Source organism: Strix aluco, chromosome 1, assembly GCF_031877795.1.
Source record: "Strix aluco isolate bStrAlu1 chromosome 1, bStrAlu1.hap1, whole genome shotgun sequence".
NCBI classification, from domain to species: Eukaryota; Metazoa; Chordata; class Aves; order Strigiformes; family Strigidae; genus Strix; species Strix aluco.
The window spans coordinates 32,366,790-32,392,772 of NC_133931.1; the positions used below are offsets into that span (position 1 = coordinate 32,366,790).

At 41.0% G+C, this 25,983-nt stretch overlaps 1 protein-coding gene across 1 annotated transcript in view; it reads right to left on the minus strand.

Annotated features, from left to right (window-relative positions):
* Positions 1-25,983, minus strand: part of STMN2 (stathmin 2) — a 42,834-nt gene that overhangs the window by 15,863 nt on the left and 988 nt on the right. The gene's annotated exons all lie outside the window — the stretch shown is intronic.

The following is a 25,983-nucleotide window of genomic DNA, read 5'->3' on the forward strand; positions in this document are numbered from 1 at the left end:
TGGCAAGTCAATCACAGAGCCCAGCCTAGAGCCAGCTCTCCTGGGTCCTGGGGCAATACCCTAGCCACTGCCCACATTGCATAAAGTATCTATATTGAGGGGAGGGTTGCTTCAAAATTCATCTTGGCACACAGAGATCTCTGTTACTATCAAAATCATATCTACAGAGGTAGACACTCATTTGCTGCCAGCATGTGGAAGGCATGGCTTAAAATACAACTGTGGCTGAAAGTCTTGTACTTAACAGAGTAGACCAAATTAATCCTTATGTTACTAAAGGAAAATCAGACAGCCCTTTGATCTTCAAATTGTGGATACATATGAAATTGTCATTCAGCCTTTCTCATTGATGCTCTTGTGCTTTTTGAATTTGATTTTCCTACTCAGAAAGGCCCCTGAAGTTGATGAGGGCTTGAGAGCCATTGGGTTCTGCTCAGTATGATGGTATTTGAATGATCCATCAGTTCAGGAATGGATTTCTAGCTGCCAGTGGATGATTAACTTAATTAAGCTTTGCATAGGGGCCTCTAATCATGGACACTAAATAACACACCTAAAGGACATACAGCTTTTCAGAAACCATTGGTGAAAGCCAGCTTCTCGGGTCAAGAGTGTACTGAAGATTTTGCCTTCTGTGTGAGGAAACTGTCAAGGAAGTTTGGATTTGACCGGTTATTTGGTTTGAAACATAACTACCTACTAGCAAGGAACAACTCAAAAATCCTCTGAAGAGACAATTCATGTCCAACTGATGTCTGTTAATAGTCAAACATAATGATATGTTCATTCAGGCCTCCATCCAACAAAGCATTTAACTGCATGCATAATTCTAAGCACACCGGTGTGGTTGTCCAGCCTGTCCTTTGAGGAGGGCTTGCCCAGGCGGCTGCCCACACCACCAAAATTGTATCCTTTTCAGCAGGGAGGTTGTGGAGTGGGTGCACGAGACCTCACGTGCTGCCTGGAAGGCTGCTAAACACAGAAAATGGACGCTGAGTTGTGTGTTAAAGACATGGCCATTGATGACACAAGCTGAAAGCTAAACCTTCTTGTACAAGGTCGGCTGTATCACTGCTACAACATATACCTTGAAACATCTTTGTAGAAAGAGGCATGCAAAATAGCGTCCTAGGAACCCTGCCTCTTTGGGCCCTTCTTACGATTTTTTATCTTTGCTTGACATTGAATATGTCTTGTTTTCTAGCAGCATCTAAAACAATTAGAAGAAGGTGTTTGCTCTCCCAGCTTGCCATCTACAAAACATGGCTGGAGAAAGATAAGAACGTGCTCAGCTCTCTTTCCTTTCAGTACAATAGCTGCACTGAAAGCACGCTGGCGAAATCATTGTCCTATTTCATTCTGGCTACTGACAGAATTAGGATGACTCTCCATGCTTTACAAGCATTACATTTTCTTTTCTCATGGTATTGATTTAGTCTCCATTTGCCCTAGAAAGTCCTTCAAGCGTAGTTGAAACTTGGTTTGAATACTCACAGAAAGTTCTGGAGGCTGCTGCAACCCTGGGAACCAACCAACCTGCTGTGTTGACAAGTGCTGTTTTTCCTGTTGGAGACTTAAGGGCTGAGGGCCTCAAAGGAACTGAAGAGCTACACACCTCCCCAGGTGTCCAACATCAGTATTGTGATGACTTGTACCCCTTGACTAGACACAAAACCAGCTTATTTGGCAGCATGGAGAAGCAGGAGCTCTGCTTTGCTCAGCTATCCTTTCCTTAAACCACCATACATTAGGAAAAAAAAAAAAAATGAGTAATGTTCACCCAGTTAGTGGTCTGATTAGAGTGGCTGGCCCATGTCACACAGGTTGAACAGGGAGATAACTGCTTTTCCAAATCCCAAGAAGTTAGTGTTTTAGCCATGGAAGCCTGTTCTCTCAAAAATAAATGTTTTTTCTGTTAAAAAAGCAGCACACTTAGGCCAGAAAGCCAACAGCACAGCATTTATGCAATCTGCACAGGACCTCTTGTGTTAACTGAAATAGGCACGAAAATTATCTGTGGAGCTTTTAAAAACGCTTGAAGACAAGCAATGACTGCAACAAAGTTTATTTTCCAAATGTGTTTCAACTGGCTTGCTAATTATATAGCTCCTTGTGCAGTCATGTAGGGTACATATCATTCCATTAACTGTGCAAGTTAAATGAAGGAAAGTAAATGATGATAATCGTAATAGTACAAAAGCTCTGAGATGGAAATTGCTAGGAAAGAACAGTTAACAAAAGCTGGCAACAGATTCTTCTTAGTTATATGCAGCAAGATTTAAATGTTTATATGCATTAAAAGCTTCAAAGCTGGGCAAGAGCAGAACTCTGATTTTTGCTAAAACCAGAAGGGATTTCAGTATTAGAAATTCTTGCAGTTTTGCTGTGAATATCCTAGTATTCACAGGTCTTCTTACATTCTGAAGCTGTGTGATTATTTCAGAATCTCATGTATTTTTTAAAAAATAAATTCCTCATATTCAGGGTTGCAGAGAAAGCCTTAGAAATATTATCTAATGCCCCTAAAAGCTCTGACAGTTTCAGAGAAGGAAAAACTCATATAGCTTTGAAACTCAAGAATGCATTATTTTTTTCCGAACGAGTCCCAGATGCACCTTACCATATTGCTTTAAACCAATTTCATCATTTTCTCAAACTTCAGGCATTATTTTTAACAGCTACATTTAGAAACTGTGAAACCACTCCCTGAGTTGGGTGAACATTTCCATGCTCTTTATTTGTGGGCTCTTTACTTGCTGGTCCAGGTAAGATCTCCCGGAGGCTTTCAACGGTGCCAGTGCTACATCTGCATGAGCAAGCAGGGAAGCACAGCAGGACTGGGTGTCCAGAGGGGAACAATTCTAAGGACTTCATGACCATGCTGTATGCATTTTGGGGGTCTTTTCTTTAGACTAGTTCAATCCCATGGTCTGAAGAACCATTAGTGCCTGGACCATAGTAGATATACTGCTAACGCACACCTTCCAGTTTCATTACCTATCAAGTAAACCAGTTTGTGCACTCTTGAGACTGCTCTGCAATTGTGAACTAAAACATGGTCAACTGGGGTGTTTTGATGATTGTCTTTGAAAGTACTCTCATCTCAAATAATATGCTTATTCAGATACATCCTATATTCCTCCACTAACGACAGAAAATTAATCTACTGCCAGTCCTGAAGCTCACTTGCCCACTGAGTAAAGCTAAGGAAGAGTGCTATGGCTGCCATTAGAAGTCAGCAACCACCTATTTGTTGCTGGAAGAAATAGGAAGATTAGGGAAAACACTGGTAAAACCACGCCGTCTGTTCTCATCTGTTATCCAATAGCTATAAGGAATTTTTTACACTTTACAATGTAAAATGAAAATCTGTCCTGACTGACAGGCCATGGGCAATTTGGGTCACATTTTGTTCCTTGGCAAAGCATAGTTAGGACAGATTGCTGTGTCACAGCAGAGACCATTATTCATAAGCAAGACTATTTTTAACACATGAAAGCAGAGAGATAAGTGTAAATGTTACTTATAATTAACATCTGATGAAGGCAAATCTGTTGATTCCTTTTGCCTTACTGAATCCAGTCCACATGTAATAAAGTGTTACTGATTTTTGACACTTCAAGTCCCACTAGCCAACTAGTTCTTTAATTTCTGCACACCTGGAAGGAAACAGAAACTGGCACATTGCCCATGGTCAAAAAATGCAACCCATAACACAGCTCAGCTCCATGTTCCCTTGCCAGGCATTTGTGAGACAGTCAGCTTTCTGAGACTGAACTGAAATCCTGCTTTGTTTTCTGCTTTGGAAGAGACTGCAGGAGTAAGAGGGAAGATTGGGTGAAGCATGAAACACAAGGTAGAGAAGGCCTACCACAGCCATCCTTCACATCGATTTCTCACAGATGTCATTGACAAAGCAGTTTGTTACAAATTTCACTTTGATAATGCTCCCTTTGAGGTGCTAGAGTTTTTGGTTTGTCAAGACAATGCTTTAAGTCATGAAGAGCCATGTCATTTTGTAAACAAGACTCTCTTGGACAGTTTTCTAATAATCTATTTTAGTAGTGTGCTGCATCCTTTTCTGTGAAATGAAATAGTGTTATATGATCATAACTGCAATTGTTTTCCCAGAGCTGGTGAGGTATTTGAAGAAAACTATGATGAGTCCTGGTAAAGTGGTGAACTAGTACTGGGACTAGTACATGGGACTGGGAGAAGCAAAACTCAAGATGGGGCATGAGTGATAGGGATTCTACAGATCATTTAATTTTTGGCACTCATCTGAGATGTATGAGTCTGAGATTCACTTTAATTAATGCTGGCCATCTAATATTTAAGACAAGCTGGTTTGCAGCAGTCATGGAAGCTTTCATTTTAGTCGATGGAGAGAGAAGCACCACCAGAGAGCGATTGGTCCCATTCCAAGAGAGATGTCTAAGATAAATGAATTAGGTTGTCTTAAGGCCAATGAATCTCTCTCCATTGTCAGAAAACCTAAGGATGTTTGTTTATAGGCTTATGGAGTCACCAGTGATGGAGGGAATGAAAGCAAAAGCCCCTGCTGTGAATACATCTTACCCTTATGCTCAGTCATTAGTGACATCTCATTTTGCTGGTTCACACAGGTGAGGCTTATTTTGTTGTTGTCTGAATGCAAACCACTGCTCAAGAGAGTATTTGGTGTGAGTCCATCTCACAACCTTATGTATATGTGTGCTTTTCCAGTTTCCCCAAGAAAAATAAGGTCGCTTTAAATTGTGCTAACAGTTGATGGGGTCTTTAATGCCTTACAGTGGTCACCTTTTTCACTGGTGGGAAAGGTGGCACAAGACCCTCACTCACCTGGGGCCATTCTTTGGTGGTTAAGTCTTTAAAATTGCACTCTTCATATACTGCAATGCAGTTCAATATAGAGATGAGCATAGGGTTTTGGTCATCTCCCCTGTCCCCGAATTTTTTGATATTTCTGTATCTAGGCCATAGAGTAAGAAGGTACTATAAAATGGAAACAAGAAACAGAAAATGAGGAAAAGAAATTGTGAATTACTGAGTTTCCTCTGTTAACAGTGACTAGCCTTTCCTACCATATGTCCAGAAAATAAGAAAGAAAGAACCTGAACAGATCTATTCCGGTTTTGTGGCAACTGAGAGTTTTAAGAAGTAGTTTTAGGCATTGATTTCTGTAACCCTCATGACTGTTCTGAGGTCACTGAAGCTACCTATGTTTTGACAGAAGTATTAGCAATTTCGTTCTCTCCAACAAGAGATCCTTTTAACAAACAGCTTTAAAATGGTTTGGGATAGAATCAAGCATTAGTGTCATTCAAAAAAGCACATGACGGCAGTGAAAATCAGGAAGCACTGTAGCATCAGTTCTTCAAAACACAAAAGAGATGTGATGGATGTGACCCTTTAGATTTATTAAGACTGTGTCAAATTTTACAAATGAACCCTGTCTTCAAGTGCAAGCCCTTGTATCCCACTTCTACAGCATAGTTCAGGTGACAGCACAGGATCTGGCTGGAAAACCCATCCCAAGGAATACACAAGCAGCTGTAGTAATGATCAAAAAGTAGCTGCCCAGTAATGATTTTCTTGCATCTATGGTGTGTAGGTGCAAAAATGCAGTTTGAAGGGTGGCACAAATCTGACTGAAAGTTGCCCCTGGATTTACAGCTTAATCACTGATGATGACTATGGATTTTTGGACTAAAATGGACTACTCCAGATGTCAAACACTGTGATTTTTAGTTAATGTGTGTGACTGGATTCAAATGTCTTTGTTCACCTTATTTTCTGATGTCAGAATGCTAATGTTAAGATGTAAAGTTACTATTTTGTATTATTTCAATTTATGTAATTTTCACTGGTGAAGCAATGAGAAAACCCATCTGCTAAACCCTGGCTGTTACAGTCACCTGTGACATGAGTTAATGGGACTATTTTCTTGGGCAAATACAACCACATTGTCAAAATGAGATTTTAATGGAAAGGTTTTTTTGAATTTGGGAAAAAAAAAGGCTTGTCACGATTACTCAAAACAGTGATGCAGATGCTTTGCCATAGTCACTATTAGAGAGTCTCGGGCCATACTGTAACATCCATTTACAGAAATGAAAACACACACATTTCCTTCCAGTGTGGAAGGAGTATAGATGTGTGCCTGTCAGAGCCTGTTGGTGCACTCAGGGCCCTGATAGCCTCACTGCACGCTGGTGGACACATGGGAAGAACAGACAAGAAAGCTATGGGTAAGCTTCTCCTCCTTCTCCAGCTCTGCAGAAACTGGTCTGTAGCAGTGGCAGAGCCAGACACTGCACTCTCTCTTCTGAGCCACCCCTTTGGAGAGCCAAGTGCATCACATCAGCATGAGGAAGCCCTTGGCAGTTCCATTCCAACTGTCCTCTGGGACTAGGGGAAGTCAACAGAGCCCAGTGCTAATACAGAGGTCTGTGGCCCTCCTGAAATCCATTTGAACTTCAGGGAACTTCAGCCACAGTGAAAAAAACACCTATTTTTCCAAGGGGAAAAGACCTCCTCCTTTAAGGTCTGCTTTGCCTTTGTAATTTTTTCAAGGCACGCCCCCCTACCTCCACCCCTCCTTACCTCCACACCCCACCTCCCTTCCCCCAATTTTCTTCCCATAGAGCTTTTTATGTAGGAAAGGATGTGAGCTACTAAAACAGACTCTGAAAACAATGGAGAGGATGAACAGTGAGGAATGAACTCAAAGGCTACATGACTCCTAAGACAGCTTTATTTCCTGCTAAACATTAGCTAAAAACAGCTGTTTAGTTTTTTTGCAGTGAGAAGTTCAAGCCCTGTTCTTCAGATTCTTTGGTAAGATGCTGACATTTAAGAGGTGGAACTTAAGCCTACCTTCATAAGAGGCCTCCACAGCGACAGATAGTTCCTGATACACTATTATGACCTAAGTGTGAAAGTCATGTAAGCATCAATAGTTTGCAACTCTTGAAGGCAGCCCCATCCAGTAACCATTCTGATACCTGCTGTCCCTGTATTCTGTGGAAGCACAAAAGACTGTGGAAATTCAGCTATGGGATGATGTGAACTAAAGAGATTTTCCTGAATGTGAACTGTGTGGAAAAAGGGAATAGTCTCTAGCAGCTGCACCAGGAGGAAATAACCCTCCTTACCTGGCTCACCTTACCTGCTTGACAACTGATGTTGGTCTTGTTATATACATGCACACAGGACAAACAGTCTCTTTTGACTGATATTGTAGCAACCTTGGCTCTGTCATGTCTTACAGAAAAATTCTCAGTTTTAGTTTAGGACTAATGATAGAGTAGTAGTAATAATTCTGCACGTATCATTCTGGGTCTGGTCCTATCATTAATTTTCTTGTTTCAAGAAAAACCCCTATGCCCTGACCTATCACTCAGAGTCTTATATGAATGATTTAAGAATCAAAACCTTAAGCCCTGGATTTTTGAATGGTCAGATTTGCTTTCCGTGACTTAATGCTCACTGTGTGTAACATATTTCCTTCGCATCTATGCCTGAAGGGTTGTGACATAACCTTTAAAGCCATTAAACTCTCTTACTTCTTAGACAGGTTACACACAAAATGGCTTAAAAAGCCAGATATTTCACTCCAAAATTTCCACTAACATGACTTTGAAGATCCCCCCTGGTAAGCAGCACTGAACCAGAATCTCAGTCTCGGTGCAGGCTAAAAGCAGCATTTTCAAGAATGTTAATGTTCTCGTGTGAAGGCCAGAGAAGCAGAAGGCTTCTCAGAGACTCTCCTCAACACACCTACCCCAGCCCTGCTGTACACAGATTATCTTGTCTCAGCATTTCTGAGATTGGGGCTACCATCTGTACTAGCCTGCCATAACAGCAGTCTAGTAGAGTTTGCTTCAGGACTTCCCTGCAGCAGGACAACCCCCAGATTTATGATCCTTCCCTCAGAAGTGGCTGTGTAGTGCTTAGGAGCCCTCTCCCCAAGCCATGCTGTTTCCTAGGTGCAAAGCTGTGGTGCCTGGCTTCGTCCTGAGGCCATGCTGGCGGCTGAAGCACAGGGGAAGGATTTGCAAAAGACGTGGTCTTCTTCAGTGTCTTTGTAAGTGCGATGTGGACTGAATTACAGCTTGGAAGTTGCAGAGCCTGCAGACAGCCTGTGTTCCCTGGACAGCCCTGGCATGCAGATATCAGTCACCACAATGGAGCATGCCTACAGCTTGCTACTAATCCACGCACTGGGTGGGAAGTGCCATTTTGAGTCTTTGTGTTGAGCACACTAGTTTCCCCTGGAGCACACCCTGCAGTCAGGGACTAGGCTACCAGAGACTGATGCTACGATCTTAAGGGTTTTTTTGTTATTGTATTGCAGGAGGACGTGGAGGCTCAGCTGAGATCTGCACTACTTTCTGTACAAACATGTCTGATGCGAACACTCTATGTCAAGGAGCTTATGGTGTAAGTGAGAAAGACAGGCAAGGGATGCTACGGGAGAAATGACCCAGAGGTGAAAAGAACTGCCACAGGTCACAGACCCGCTCTGTAGAAAAGCTTTATGGAGAACACAGGTGTCCTGATTTCGGGATGACCGACACCTCTGCTGGCAGATCCCTGTCTCTTTGAGAGTGCTGCAGGCAATATGGGTGCTGGCTGGTGAAACAGCCCCTAGAGTGAGGATGCAAATCAAGCATGATGAAACAGAATGGCAAAGGTTTACTTATGTAGTCTACTATGATCAAACAGCATCTTCCCAAGGTGTGAATCGTGCTTCGTGTTCTGTTTTAGCACAGTAAGACTGGGTTACTACAGCAGGGTGCGACAGAGCTGGCTGCCAGTACTTCTTTTATTTTTTTGAATCTCATCCTCAGCCATGTGTGTTTGGAATGGTGGCATTTATTAAATTCTTCCTAATGATGTCTTCAGAGGCTTCCACTGGCTTAATTCTGCATCACCCTGATCCCTTTATGTAAGCTCAACAAACTCTTTCTGGCCTTGCATCACCCAGCCATGCATCACCCACTGACGACATATGTAATTTTATTCCATGGTGGCTGCGTATTATCATGCCTAGAGAGTTATGACATAATTCTGGCATATTGCCAGTCTTCGTAATTGAAAAAAAATACTGTTTCTTTACATCTGGACACAGTAGATCCTTTCTGGTTTTGTACTGATATTATTTCAATTATGTTATGAAATCCCTACCCCCATCTTTGGTCTGAGATTACAGTCAAATTGTTCTAAGAGCTTCTCAGGAGAGCAAATTCTTAGCAGAATTACCCATGTTCTGAAAGCAAGCCATTGAAACAGCACCAAACAAAGGAATGGCCCAAAATGCTTCAGCAAAGCAGGCAATTAAGAAAGAAGGGGTAAAGTATCCAACTTTTTCTGTTTTCATCATTCAGGGAGTCTCAGCTGTTGTGGAGTACCTCAGTCAATGGAACCGAGATGCACTGTTACAATGCCAGTTTCTGTTAACAGATAGGCTGGTCCTTGCCATTTGACAGGGACCAGATAAACATGTGGTTTTAATAGAACTGTAAGTCAGATACAAAATGTGACTTTTTTTTATAACTCATATAGGGGTTGTAACCACAACCATCATTAATACACATCCTGTGCCATTCCAAAGTGCAGATATCTGTGATGTCTTCCAGTATTTTAAAAATTGTGCTTTGAACTGATGAAGGCCAAGATATTAGCTAGTTGTAACTTAAAGCTCAGGAAACAATAAGCAAATTCAATTGCAAGGTGCATTTTTTTTTTCCCAAGGCAAAGAAAATACTGAGGGCAATCAGCTAAGTAGAAATTTGTGTTTATATTATGTGGGATAAATGCAATTATAATTTGTAGTATGGTTGGACTCTTGATCTTTACATTCCAGTAATCAAATGCTTTCCTTGCTTGCTGAGTCATTTCACTGAGTACAGAACCTATTGCAATTATTTTCACACTATCATTACCAGGAGAATCCATTTTAGAGACAATATGCTGCTGTGAGGGCTGTGGAGGGTACCCCTCAAACTAATAATTTCATATAGACTAGAAACCCCATTTTATAGTGTCTGAATAGCAAACACATAGAAGCATTCATTATTTAGTTTATATATATGTGTATACATAAAAATGTGTATGTATAAAGCTTTTTTTACATACGTTTATTGGTTGATTTTGAGCAATCCGCATGTATTTAATGTACTTATCCCAAAGCCAAATATGTGTAGCCGTGTCTTTATGCTACACATTCATTCTTACTGACTGCCATGACTACAGATTGAATGTCAAAATGCAAAAGACAATGAGAGGATACAGTTTGAAAAATCTAATTTTCTTCTGGGTTTTGAATGGAATTTTAATTTTGTGGTACATTTTAAAATAAGAATGTCTCATCAGTTTGAATAAAGGCATTAGTTTGCTTTCTGTACACAATTGCAAATGACATAAGTAGATTACTTAAAAATGAAGGCTTCCTATCCTTGCAATAATACAGACAATGGCATACACATTATAATTGTATTAATTAACAATAGTATTTTAAATGTAAATTACTTTTAAGTTTCTGTATAAAACTGCTTGATATTAGAGTTTGCCTGTCAACGTAACTCGTATTTGTGAAGGATTTTGCTTTAAACCCAAGGAGGTGTGATAATGGAAACTGTGTTGCAGATGCCCTGATACTCTGGTTTATACTCTGGTGCTTTATAACATATGGCTTAATTTCCCTTTTTCATAACAAAGGTTATAGAAATTGAAATGCTTTTATACAAATTTAAGAGTCTACTCAACTGGGTATGTGTGGGAGCAGGGGGCTGTATTTATTTAATTACAAGATATTCCAAAGGACTGAATTTCTGGGTTTAGAGACATTTAGACCCTAACTTAAGAAAGTTTCCCTATGTAGGAAGCCTATCAAGGGTGTGTCTGTCCTCACAGAAACCCTTTGGTTCAAAAATAGTATCTTTAAGTTTTGTAAGACTTTGAAAGTCCTGCCAAGTCCTGCCAAAGAGTTGGCAGATGTGCTTGCCAAGCCGCTTTCCATGATTTACCTGAAATCATGGCTAACTGGGGAGGTCCCATTGGACTGGACAACGTGACACCCATCTACAAGAAAGGCAGAAAGGAGGGTCCAGGAAACTATAGACCTGTCAGTCTGACCTCGGTGCCAGGGAAGGTCATGGAGCAGGTCATCTCGAGTGCCATTAAAAGTCATATAATGGACAACCAGGGCATCAGGCCTAGTCAGCATGGGTTTATGAAAGGCAGGTCCTGCCTGACAAACCTGATCTCCTTCTATGACAACATGACCCGACTATTGGACAAGGGAAAAACTGTCGATATTATCTACCTGGATTTTTGAAAAGCATTTGACACAGTTCCCCATAGGATTCTCATAGAAAAACTGGCTGCCCATGGCCTGGATGAGCCAACGGTCTGCTGGGTCAAGCACTGGCTGGGTAGACGATCCCAGAGAGTGGTGGTCAATGGAGCTAAATCCAGCTGGCGGCCAGTCACAAGTGCTGTTCTTCAGGGCTCGGTGTTGGGACCATTTCTGTTCAACAACTTTACTGATGATCTTGATAAGGGCATAGAGTGCATTATCAGTAAATTCGCAGATGACACCAAGTTAAGTGGGAGTGTCGATCTGCATGAAGATAGGGAGGTTCTACAGAGAGACCTGGATAGATTGGATCGGTGGGCCAATGTTAACGGGATGAGCTTCAACAAGGCCAAGTGCCAGGTCCTGCACTTGGGCCACAACAACCCCATGCATCGCTAGAGGCTTGGGGAGGTGTGGCTGGAGAGCTGTCTGGAAGAGAAGGGTCTGGGGGTTCTAATTGTCACGCAACTGAACATGAGCCAGCAGTGTGCCCAGGTGGCCAAGAAAGCCAACAGCATCCTGGCTTGTATTAGAAGTAGTGTGACCAGCAGAAGTAGGGAGGTGATAGTCCCCCTGTACTCTGCACTGGTGAGGCCACATCTGGAGTATTGTGTTCAGTTTTGGGCACCTCAATACAAGAGAGATATCGAGGTGCTGGAGCGAGTGCAGAGGAGGGCAACAAAGCTGGTGAAGGGCCTGGAGAACAAATCCTATGAGGAGAGATTGAGGGAGCTGGGACTGTTTAGTTTGAGGAAGAGAAGGCTGAGGGGAGACCTCATCACTCTCCACAGCTACCTGAAAGGACATTGTAGAGAGGCTGGTGCTGGTCTCTTCTCACAGGTGATTAGTGACAGAACAAGGGGGAACGGCTTTAAACTCCAACAGAGGAGGTTTAGACTGGACATTAGGAAAAAATTTTTCACAGAAAGAGTGGTCAGACAGTGGAATAGGCTGCCCAGGGAGGTGGTGGAGTCACTATCCCTGGATGTGTTTAAGGGTCATTTAGATGAGATGTTGGGGGATATGGTGTAGGGGAGAACTTTGTAGAGTAGGGCTGATGGTTGGACTCAATGATCCAAAGGGTCTTTTCCAACCTGAATGATTCTATGATTCTATGAAAGCACTACACAGCGTAAGCAAAAATGACAGCAAATTCCTGATCAAACATGTTGATACAACGTAGATTCTGTAAAACTCACCTTTTCATTTGGCGTTATCTCCTAACAAGTGGGCAGCAGAATGATTAGGAAAATTATCTTTTGGCAGGTTCCCAAATCTAGAAACTGGGGCTATGTCTAGACATTTCAATGTTCAACATATTCACTATGAAAATCTATTTTCACATCATTTAAAGACATAAGATAATTTTCTGCTAGTATTCTACACAGTCCTAAAGAGAGTACAAATGCCCAAGTGAGATTTCAGATGATGTTTCAGGGAGTGGCTACAAAGACTCGTAACTGTCAATGCTAAAAGATAAAGTCTAAGCACCAAAATAAGAATGGATACTGGGGCAGTGACTTTTTAAAAAATAAATTTACAGAAATAAATTCAGCATATGTAGGTTGCCTCTGTAAGTCTCACAAGGAAGAGGTTTTTTGCTGGTTTTTCCACCTTTCTTTTAAAGGGGTCAGACTGGGAAAATGCAGAGAGGAAGCAGGCCAGAAGAATCACTATGTGTGAATCAACAGAAGGGGAGGTTGGGTTCACCAGTGGTTGAAGGTATTTGGTGCTGTGGAGCTGCACCTGAGGTACTGCATCCAGTTTTGGTCCCCCCAGTTTAAGAGGGACAGGGAAGAATGGGTGAAGGAAGGCTACCAGGAAGGTGAGGGACCTGAAGCATGTGGCCTGTGAAGGGTGGTGGAGGGAGCCAGGTTTGTTTAGTTGGGCAAAGAGGTGGCTAAGGGACAATATACTAGCTGCTTACAACTATTTGAAGGAAAGATCAATGAAATGACAGACCCAAACTCTGCCAGGTAACACAAGAAGGAACAACAGCCGCAGGATGGTCTCACAGCTTGTGAGATCATCCATTCAGAAGCTGGCTAGGCAAAGTTGTGATGGTCTATCTTCAAACAGGACAGGCTAGATAACCTCTAGATGTCCTTCCAACCAGGTTCTCCGTAGTTTAATTCCCAGAGCGAGCTCAACTTTATGTGTGCTGTTGTGGGAGGGAGGGCTTGCTAGCAACTTACAATCCCAGCTCCATTTCTCTTTGTTATTCACATCTTTCGGTGCTCGCTATTGCAACAAAAACTCATCTCATCTCACTGGACCTCTGCACTACTGCTATCATTCAGGATTTGTGCTTTAGCTGCAGACTTTTGGTGAGTTCATTCCCAGCACATTATAGAAGCAGATCCCTCAGCCTCCTTTCCTGGCTCTTCCCCCAACCACTCACTCGCTGCCCTCCATCCTACCTCCCTTCTTGCTGAAGAACCTCGTGGTTTCCTTTTGTCACGTTCCAAGAGACCTTGTAGGGGTAGCACCAGGAAGAGATGCCAGCTGTTCAGCTGCTGGACTTCAGATGAGACAAACACCATCGGCCACTTTCCCAGTCATCCCACCTCTTTTCTGAAATGCGGTCTTCCAAGTACCCTTTCAGATCCGGTAAAAATGCTCTCAGCATTTAAGCTTGCTTGCAAAGCAAGCAATAAGCCATTCAGAATGGACATAGGCAATAAAAAAGATACATAAAAGCAAATAAAAAGAATTATTGTCATTATTCTTTTAAATTTTGGCTTTGCCTCACTGAGAAGATTTTGTATAGCTTGCAGAGTCTAAATGATCATTTCATTCTTGGAACCGTTGCAAATAAAATAGCAGTCTGGTCATCAGTGAGTATTAACTTATGTAGCAAAACAAATCTGGTGTCTCTGCAAGTTTTGTTATTGAGCAAAACCATAAATCATACAGGAAATACAGCATGTGGGTATAAACGTGACTATTTTAACCAGAAATTGGCACAACTGAAAACATTTATATAGGTCAAACTTAAGACCTAATCTAGACCATAAAATAAATCTGAGAGATTAATTTAATTGGACATTCTGCTTTTTCAGTAAAACTGATCTAGGCAGTGACAACAATCAGTGAAATGACTTGTGTGAAGTGATGGATGGAGACTTCAATAACCTTCACTTCTGCTAGGTAACAAGCATTTTCCAATTTGTCACATCCTTTCTTAGCCTGAGAAAAAATGTATGCAAAGCATGTATGCTAAAATAAAGCTTTAGCTTGAGCACCCACTGAGCTGTGGCCATTTATCGGTGGACCTCTAGAAGCCCATCTAGAAGATATGGTCCATGTCCTGCATCATTCTACTGTCATGAACTTCTCCTGACTCCCAGTAAAATTAATTACAATAGTTTGAAGTTTTGTCAGTCCTGATCTTGAGCTGATTAATACTGCTTTTCTAGCAATCAGATCATTCATGGATGAAATCCCAAAAAGTTCTCTTTGTCTTTTCATGCATTTAAGTTTTATCCAATAAATGCTTTCTGGGGGGCTTTCTAAAATGGAATTTTTTAGCTATTCATCACATATCTGTTATTCTGTGGCTTTCAGATTTCTCTGTATGATCTTTAACTAAACTAACTATGCAGCTATTATTACTAATTACCTGATTTATACTTTTACTATTGTATCCTGTCATGTCTTTATGCATATATTCAAACAGTTGATTGCCTCCATTAAGAAAATTATGATACCACTCAACAGCATATTGCTAAAATTTATCATAGTTAGGCATAGATTATAAATATTATTGAGTATTTTAATCAGAATGTGTGCAAAATGAATGAGGAAAAAATAAAAATAAAGAATAACAGCCTCTTCTTTGAAACCATGCTGATGGTGCAAAGAAATTAGTGTATTATTCAGAATTGATTAAATTGGCTGAGAGAGAACATTTGCTGGTGGGATATTTTTGTTACAATTCATGCTACAATAAAACTAGAACAAGAATCACCAGTCAGAGGAAGCAACCTGTGTTTTAAGTAGCTTTGCTCAGACCTGCATAGTAGAAATACATTGATTTTTGAAGATGTAAAATTAATACATAAATGTCTATGCTATGACAATTTATATGGACTTTCACTGCTCCCAGTTAAGTCTTTCACAATCCACCTGTTTTTCATCTTTTCTTCTCATTCCCTCTTTTCTACCGTTATTCAATTTAGTGATTTTTTTTCCTGTTCTGAAATATTACTGAAGATTTCTAGAATTCATTTGCTCTGTCAGTCTATTTATCTCTCTGTAACTAGCTATCTGTCTCTCTGTCTCTATTTTTCTGCAGTACCAGCCTCCACTTACACAGAAGAGGATCTCGATGAATTCAGAGACACCACTCTGCTACTAAATTAACCCTGTGAGGAGTCGGTCCCTGCAGAGATGCTCCATTGATTTCTGTGGGGCTCTGGTGTGAGGGCGCTTGGCTCATTTAGAATAAAAAAGGATCTTCGCTTGCAATAGCTAGATTTTCAGGGCATTGTGCACCAGCATATCCCAGCATCAACAGTCTGCCATTAAAGGCAAATCAGAACTTCTCCTGTGTTGTTCAGCCCATCCTTTATAACAGACTTATCAAACTTCCAAGACAGGCTTGGCCGTCATTTTTTTCAGTATGTTCTAAAAGTAGCAGGAGCTGGAGATATCCAAATGTCAAGTTATAACAGCCTGTTTTTTCTCTTTTGTTGTATAATCAATTCTTTTTCCCATATAAAAGAGTCTCTTTTCCTGTATAATCAAATTCTCCTTTATTACTGTAGCTGACTTTTATATGAATTTTCAAAACAAAGATGCTTCCTTCCTAAGTTGATGCTTCAGGAGGTTTAAAGGGAGAAAAAAGGAGTTCATCAGATGTAAATCAATAGGGGTCTACTACCCTAGACTTCCACTTGGTTTAGGATCTAATTCTAGTAAGACTGGTGTTCCTGGCCTTTGCATATTTTAGCCACTTAAATGGGCAACCCATACATCACAGCAAGCAACTGCCATCTCCCATCTAGTGCCACTTTTTTCCCTCCACTGCATTAGAAAATATAGGAGACTTCCACTGAACATCACTTTGTTAAATTACAAATTACAATGGTTTGGCCTACGGTTTTCTTGGCTGGAGGGCTGCCTCTTGCTGAATTTTGGAGCAGCTTTTAGCAAAAATCATTTCAGTATTTCTGTGAATATGACTAGGGAAAAATACATGCACATTGTAAACTAAACAAGCACTTACTGTATTTGTTTCAAAGGCTCTAGCACTTTATGCCAGGAAATCATTCCTCATTTGAAAAATCTGCCCAGGCCTGGCTGTGGAGTAAGTTATTGAAATATCTGATTTCAGGCTTCACCATGGCTGGGAGAGGCATGTCTGAGATTTACAGCCAATTTGTTTGAAGACACTTTGTGCTGGACATGACTGATTCCACATGGGTCTCAAGCACAGCTCCTCCTGGTTGCTGTGAACCAGAGGAGTGCTGGAAATTGGAAAAAGAAGAGGAAACAACTATCCTGTGGTCTTAATTCCTCCCCTTCTGGCCCTGCAGAAGTGTGCAGGATTATCAGAAGGAGTGGGTTGCGTGAAGGGACAAGAGTTGAATCTGTCTGGTAGAAGAAATTGTTGAAAACAGGTGAACTAAAAAAAAAAGGGAAAAAAAAAAGATAAAGTCAATCAGGGGATGGGATGATTGAAACTGGACCAAGAATGAGGGTGACACTATAGCTAACTGAATAAAGGGATTAAGTTAAGAAAATGAGGGAAAGTGTACCAAGGAAATGGATGGGGACTGGAAATCAGTAGGTGGTGGAGATGGAGCAGATGGGAAACTCTGATTAGGATGGCAGATTGTTCAGAAGAAAGTTCAGAGTCATCTGAGATAGAAATCTGCCTGACTGCTATCTCAGACTTTCCTCTAATATGTAAATGGCATTAGAAGACGACAAAAATATTAGAGTAGCAGTTCAGGGACAGACTAAAGTCCATCTGATAAAATATTCTGTTTCCAGGACACTTTTTCTTAATTTTTGTTTTAATCTAGGAAATTATATCCATATAAATACATAGAAATGTACTAAATGTAATTTTGTAACCTTTATATTGTAGACTACTCCTGTTTGCATCTCTAACTGCCTTGAATTTTCTGCCAGAGTTCAGGATTTATTTTTATTATTACAATTTTTTACTCTTGACAGTTCTGTTCACATCTTCTGTGTAGAAACCAGGATGCCGGCAGAGCTGAGACCTCTAGAATAGCGTTGGCGAGCTATGCAAATTGATAATTACAATTTTGCAGAGTACTTAAAAGTACCTTGGTCATATTTAATCCTGTTTTTCAGGTCTCCCACCACTAGAAGATGAAATTCTTTACACTGTTAGTCTAACGCAGTATGATTCTCTAAGTAAAAACATTTATCTTCTTAATGTTTCACTGCAAAAAATGTGAATGCACTTCAAAAGGGAGTAACTTGAATCCTCAATGCAGATTAAAATAAATATCTTGCTACTACTTTCCTTAAGAAGTCATTATTGATATTTTACTTAGAAAATAATGGTTTAGAGGTTGAACATTGTTTCCCCAGCAAGAAGCTATCTGCCTTGCAGAACAAGTGCTTTGTTGACAAATATTAAACATTTTGTTTCTTAAACCACAATGAATATGGGCATCTTTCCTATCTACAACATATAATATTGAAAGCTCCCTGACTGCAGTCTTGACAGTGTCAAAAAATATCTAACCACATATAAAAGATATTAGCTTAGAAATAGTCTTTTGTATTACATCTACATAAGTTGAATAAATGCCAGTACCTGGAAACAAAGACTGTATAGCGACTATAAACATGACTGCAGAGTGACAATACTTGTACTTTCTTTTCACATGAATGATATAAGAAACAAATATATCAAAGTAGTTAAATGTGATATTTAGTAAAGGCTAATAAAATGGGTTACTGAAGTGAATTTCACTTCTAAAAAATGTCTTTGAAAAATTATAGAGCTTGATTCATGTATTCATTTTAAATTAAAAGATTTCCTAGGAGCATGCAAATGTTTCTTACAGCTCCATTCAGGTAACTGGAGGATTTGCAGTACAAAAATACTAGTAAACAAAAAAAATTCATTTTTGCTACACTTTTATATACAAATGTAGGCAAAAGCTTTTGTGCATCATTGACCTGGCTGTAGTCTCTACAATTTTTTGAAAAGGAAAAAATAATAACCATAATAGTATTAGACACTTCAGGGAGCCCTGCCAATGAAATTACATCAGGAGTCATCCTAGTGGAAACCAGAGGATGAATTTGAACAGGTGTATATCAGAAATCTCAGACCAAAAGGACAATTTGTGTTTTCAATAACTTTAGAAAGGATCAAGAACAGTATCAAGATCAAAAGTTATAGCTACGTAGTCACTTACTGACTAGTGAATATATTTAAATGTAAAAAACTTAAGCATTAAAAGGTACCTTAGCTAGCTTCATGTAAAGCATACCTCAGCTTAAAGTAAATTCTCAGTTTGTAGACTTCTATGCCTATCAGTAGTATAAAAGACATACATCGTTATTTTTTCTTTACCTAAGAAATTCCCTAAGGATTATAAAAAGTACCTGAGTATCACAGAATGCTAATACAGCTTTAGAAGGTAAATTGCTCTGTTTCCTAATCTGATCAGTATGGATTTTTAAAACTTCTCTAACATTAGGGCATTGTTGCAGAGTTCCATGCAGTATGGAACATAACCTCACATCAAAACTCTGAGATAAGTATGTAAGATTATCCCCATCTTAATAAAGAGAAAGTCAGGCCATAAAATGATTAAGGGACAAATCCAATAAAGGATCTGGGTGCCTAAAATGGTATTTAAGAAAAATTCAGGCTTCTAAATCCAAAATGCAGATTCTGCAAATTCCTGCATGGCTACAGAGAGGTCATGAAAATCTATAAATACCACAATTTGTGCTCTTCAAATTGGTGGTGCATCGTAGCGTGCTACTTTGTTGTACAAGCAAGGGTGCCTCAGACTTTAAATGTTTAATCCCTTAACATTGGATATTGGGTGTTCTTCCAACCCAGACGCCATCCCCTGAAGAAATTGTGTAGCCTATTTCCTGAGAACATGTGGCACACATAGATAGGACAGGGTCCTTCATAAATGCAGGGACACCCATTGGTTTCTTTTAAACTGCAGCTGAGGGGAAACCTTGCTGGCTGTCTTGCTCCTGCCCTTTGGGACAACTGTCTACAGTGAGCACCTCTGACTGGGAAATGCCAGAGCCGGGTTCAATCTCTTTCAGAAATGAGGGGATTCAAGCTGAAGGGTCCTAACTGCCACCCAAAAAACCTCAAGCTTTATTTTCTGCTCCCACAGTTTCGTTTCGTTGTATCATACAAAGCCCAGCGATAGTTCTATAAGCCAGGGCTTCCCAGTTACTAGGTGGAGGTCATCCTCCCTCCTGTGTGCTCTCTTGTCCTCTCTCCAGTGTGATGCTCTTCCCAGGGGAGGGTGGGAAAGGCCCACAGCTTGGTGGCTCTTGTGTTCTCTGGGGAAGGAGGACACGCAGGGGCAAGCGACACCAAATCCCAGCAGCACACTTGGAGGCCAACCACCAACTGTCTGGCTGAGAGGCAGGAGTGCACCCACTGTCACCTCTTTTTCCTCCCACCACAATTAAGGAGGCCGAAGCAGGGCTTCTCTGCAGCCATGGGTGAAGTGCCCAAGGGACGGCTGAAGTCTCACCATTCCCCCCTGCATTTCCCTCTGGGTCACTTGAGCGATGAGTACGTTCACTCTGGGCAGACCTCAGCAATGTGCGGCTCGACCATAGTCACGGGCACTGACCTCTCCCCATGTGTTGTGGAGGTACAGTCACACCTGTATCCCACCACAGGTGCCTTAGAGCTTTACTAACTCTATCCTCAGTCACCTCCCTAAACTAAACCACCTGCTTGGGGCAAAACTAATAAAAAATTCTATTTTGTGATTGTGTGCGTCCACACAATAACTGCTACAACAGTGATAGGTTTTGTGTATTAGAATGAGTGCATAAATGATAATTTGTTTATGAACTTCTTGGATTAGATGGCTATACCTTCAAAAAAGTAACATTCCTAAATGTATTTAGCAAAGCGTAATGTTTTGTGTAGATGCTGTGCATCAGTTTAACTGCACATCCTGGCAGAAAGGGCTTAAATTCATTTCATTTCTTAAATTATGTATTAGCAGACAGGAAAAACATAATAAGTGGAAGAGAAAATGAAGTAATTACAGAGCAGCTTTGTCTGCTGGTATTGCTTAGACACACGACATCTTGAATATTTTGTTCCCAGGAGCCAGCATTTCCACATCAGTCCATTTTTTTCAACTGAGGATGCAGATCTGTGCAGATTTTTTCTGGTTTTGGAAAGTCCTGAGCAACTAGAGCAATAGATACTGCCTGCACTGTAGTCATGGGTGCCCAGCACCTTGCAGGACTGAAGTACATGTCCCACATAGAATTGCTGGCTGATGTTCACAGGGAGACTCACAATTCCAAGTGGGATCAACAGTATTTTTAAACTGAATGAAAACCAGCAACACCTCAGACTGTATCCAGAGAATTCATAGCGTGACGATTGTGTGTAGCCTAGAAAGAATTGTGAATAGCAGCCATTCGTCCAAATCAGCTACAAATTTCTGTGTCCCCATGGGCTAAGGATCAGCTGATTGTACCGAGGCCGGTGGCTGAACTCCATTGGCTCCTGTGAGGCAAGACTGATTTGCAAAGTTGGTTCATCTATCATCCATTTTATGCACACTGCTGAAGAAGACATGTTCTCTACAAGCCACACAATGACAGCAACAGTTTTTGTTTATAAAGGTGACTTGTATGGAGAATTAACATTGGATTTTTGAAGGCAGTTACTGCAGAGGTAAGCACTGCTGGTTCGTGACGTGACATTTGCTCCTCCTTAAAGCATTGGGCAGAACTACTGAGAGTGCCAGGCTTTGAAGCCCGCTGACACGAGTTGAAAGGTAAATGTACTCAACATATTACAGCCTGAGGTGGAACACACTCTGCAAGAAGACTTGTTGGAGGACTTCACTTCCAGCTGTGTTGCTGCCCACTGGTCACAGGGCTAGGAGGCACCGTCAGGCCCTTACATTCAAGTGGTGACTTTCTTGCTGTATAATCTTTAGCAAAGCTTTTAGTGAGTTAATTTTCCAACTGTATCAATTATTTGGAGTGACACCATTTTAGGATGCCTACTTTAAGATACCTAGGGCTTGATGTTTTTCAGGAGTGCTCAACATCTCTTGTTCCTTTTGACTATGAACTAATAAGGTAGTTAAATTAGACCTCCATGAAAATGCTGCACAGGTCAAGTATTGCCCAGACCTACCTATCATGGGAACCCTCTGATCTCTGTGCTTCAGACTACATAATAACGCCTACTTCTCACAGAAGGCTCTTAGGAGAATTAATTAGTTAATTTTGTACAGTCTTTGAAGGCTAAAATGCTATCTAAATATATTGCGGGATATGAGTGCCCCATCTCTCTTCTGTAATGAGTTTTTTTAATTAATGCTATTAATTTGAAAATGGAGAATTCTTTTCTAAAGAAATTAATCTAAATGTCACCTGAGAAAAATGTAACCATGAGGTTAGATCACACATATATTTATAGTAAAAAATAGGTGTGCAAAATATAATCTAGAGAAATGTACTATTGTAGAACAAATACCAAAGAAATTTTTAAAAAATCCAGGCTTAATTAATTAATTAAAGGAATTTCAAATTGACAAAATCAATATGAATGCAGGAATTAAATAGGAAAGTCTAAGTCTAAACAGAATTTACATTGGGATAAAAAGGTGATGGAGGTGGAGGTGAGAGAACATTTTGGAAGTGTTCAAGCTGCTGAATTTTATTTTTATTTCCTCAGCATGTTATGGGATCTCTTCCATAAAATGATGGAATAGATGACGCTCCATCCTCCTGCCTGTACACTTCAACAGGGTAAGTAAAGAACTGCTAGGAGGCAATAAAAATTCTTAGCCATATGGACTGTTTTTAAAATTAATACTGCCTCAATTCTCAATAGCAGAAAGAATAATCTGCTCTTTAAATCAGGGAAAGAATATGAATAGGTGTTAACCTTCAGTTCTCTTGTGAATTCTACTTGCCAGCAACTTTATATTAGCTTAGCAGTCAAAATTCTCAGAAAAATAAACTAATTGAAATGTTTCTTCTGCTAAATCTTGACAAAATCTGGAATAATGGTGTCTCAGTCAAATCATATTTCTGCTAACATTATGAGACAATAAACTCTTTTCTGAATCTTGTCTACATTCATTCTCATCTTAATTTCCTATTTGTCTATTCAGATATGTAATTTTCTGACAGTTGAAAATAATTCAGTGCTGATTTGTGTTTATTTATTTATAAAAGGGAAAAAACGTATTTATTTATAAAAGGGGAAGATTAAAACCTTCTGCTAAACCTGCATAATACAGAAAGGAGCATGTTCAGTCCACATTCAACCTGGCACTTAGCCATATGTTGTTTAACTTGAAGCTTGTTGCTGCCATTGATGTCCAGGTGACTACTCATGTGCCATTGTCAAAGACCAAGCAATTGTTTAAGTGTACTGGCAGATCAGAGGCAGAATCCTTATGCCTCTGCAGTAAAAAAGCCTAGTTATTAAAATAATTGAACCAGTTAAACTCAACAACCTTACAATTATTTATGACTTCATATGTATGTTTACATACCAGATAAACCAATAATGCAGTACTCAGTTAATATACAAACTCAGCGGTGACATTGCATCCATCAAGCTAAGTATCGAAGTCTGAGCTTGTAACTAAAATGGAAATGACAAAGTAGAAGAACAGCTCAGAAGTACTTTTACAACAGTTTAATCAGTCTCACTGAGATATGCAAAGGAGGCAGCGTGGGGCTGCCTGAATTCCCGTATCCTCATAATCCCACCCATTTATCACCTCACAGAGTTCCTGACTATCTCAAAAGGAGTCTGAATTAAAACAATTCTTTAACACACTATTAACACATATCCCATGTATTTCTGTTAAACAACTTCCTATAAAATAAACAAGAACCATAATCGGGACTGAGACTTTCTGTATGATATTTGTCTGAAGATGTTTTCGTAATAAATATCCTTTAAATCAAACACTGCAAGGAAACAATGAAATAATGGTTTCAGACACCATTTTTAGTTCCAGTGTCATCACTGACTGCTTCACCCTCACACTGCCATGTACCTACCCGAACAAACTTTATCCAACCAGGTACATGGCCTATCAGGTCTGTAGTGATCCCACCTGCAAAAGCTGCTGATTTATGTAACATGCATCCTGTAAGGTAGGAAGCATAAGGTATGAAGGAGTCCACCCATACAACACAGATTTCACTTGGTGTCAAGGGCAGGTTGCAATTTAAAAGCTCCCAGAATTCCTGTACAGCCATGTTGTATGGAATAAAAAAGATACACTTAAATATAAATAATCAATCAAATAAATAAATAAATAAAATAAAGGGGGAGGTGTGTGTGTTGTGTCTGATGTGCGTCATTCATATACTATGAAAAGAACTTCATAGGCATTCAGGATGTACTGAGCTCCAGAAGTTCTTGCAGCTGTTGAAATTCCTATGTAAGTCAAAGGATCTTTCCTTGAAAACCTTTTATTTAACAGAGCCTAAGAGAAAATGAGGCTTAATTTTGCTTTCTGTGTCTGAATATAAACACAGGCTTATCAAGGTATTTAGCATCTGTGTAACCTGAGTTATGTGAAGAGTTCTGTCCAAAGCCAGTAGGACTATTCACATGCTCAAACTCAGACACCTGCTTAAGTGCCTTGCTGGACCAGGGCCAGAAATGTAATAGTGGGTCAGTTTAAGCTGATTAGAAATGTTCTGTTGGCTCCAGTGGCAGCAGGATCTAGCCTTTATTGCCACTTTGGAAAATACGGTGCTCAACAGGGGAAAAAAATCAGGCACTCTGTAGTTCTCTCAGTGGTCTATTGGGTAAAGCTTGCGTACAGAACAAATGCAGCTTATTTAGCACTAACTGGAAATGTGCACGACTGAGAATGCATCTATTTTTCCACATGAAAATGAAATTTGTTGCCTTGAAGAAACTCTCGAAATAAAGTGGCTTATTCTAATAGGCTGTCTAGATCCAAATTTTCTCTACAAATAATTACGACAAGGAAGAATAAGGTTTAAAGAAATGGTGAAGAGAATCCTTAACCTTTGTGAGTTTAAAGAGGGAAGATGCTTTTAATAACATATTTTTCATTTTTAAATTGAATGCTGTTGTAATTAGTATTTTTAGAATCGTGAACTACATCGTTACATTGCTTTTTATTGCTTGTGTATGTAGCTTGTTAACCAGGTATCAATAGGCAAACTGGGGTGACACTGTCAATCTGTCTCTGGGAAAATCTAATGATTCCAGCATCCCTCTTGCTGCAGAAACCTTTCTATTTGTGTGCTGCGAGATCATTAACCAAAGGCTGAAGGGCCTTTTCTTCCCTAGTGACAGAATTCCTAACAGGGCCTTCTGCAGTGATAAGTCTCCGACTGACTACAAATTATCAATACTGATTACCAGATTGCTGCAGTGGGGAGGGGACGGCGTGCTTGGCACTGCAGGGCTGGCCAGACTCCCACAGCCCTTGTCTCCCTTCTCTATTTGCCTCTACAGCTGTCTCTTGCCTTGTTCCCAGGGGTGCCACAGCCAGGTTAAAATGCTTTCAATCCACACCAATTATTCCTCGGGAGCAGAACATCAGCATTCAAACAAATAAATGTACAATGCGTCGGTTACAGGCAGTGCCAGGAGGATTCGGTGTAACTTTGTGCGACGTGATTAAGAGTGATAACAGAGTCTGCACTGAACGGGAATTTGAATGGGATTTGTTTCGTGGGGAAGGATCATAATTGCGTTGGAGCTCTCCATCCTTATTTTGTGGGATTTGTGCGTGCATGATTTTAATGGTGAATGATTGTGAAAACTTGAATTTGAATGCGTCAAACGTAGGTCCTGCCTCACTCCCCCCCCCCCCAAAAAAAAAAAAAAATCAAGGCGCTATAGGGTCTGGATGCTTTCAGCAGCCTGGCCCCACGGTTGCTCCCCCACCCTCCACTGCGATTTTCCGCTCCCCCACCCGCTCCAGCAGCCTTCCTCGAACAAAGGGGCCGGGGTCGGGCCGCCGCCTCTGGCTCCTGCCGCTGACGCCGGGACAAGCGCCCCGTACCCACCGGGGACCGAGGGCCAAAGGCTCCCCGAGACCCGCCGGCTCCCCGGGGCCGCGGCTGTGGCGGGGATCGCGCTGCTCCCGCGCCCCGCCCCGCCCCGCCCGGCCGCGCCCCGGGGCCGAACGGGGGGGGGGAGCGGGGGGGGGCGGGGCGCCGCGGCGGCAGGGCGCAGGGCGCGGCTCCCGGCCGGGGGAGGCGGGGGGGGGGACCGGGAAGGGGGGGAGGATGCTGTGCTTGCAGCTGAGAAACGCGAGCTAACCACAGCCCTGGAAGCTGCCCCCTGGGAGAGAAAAACAGGGTGGGAACTGCTAGAAAAGACCAGCTATCCATGATGCAGTGACCTACTTCAGCGTCTGTGT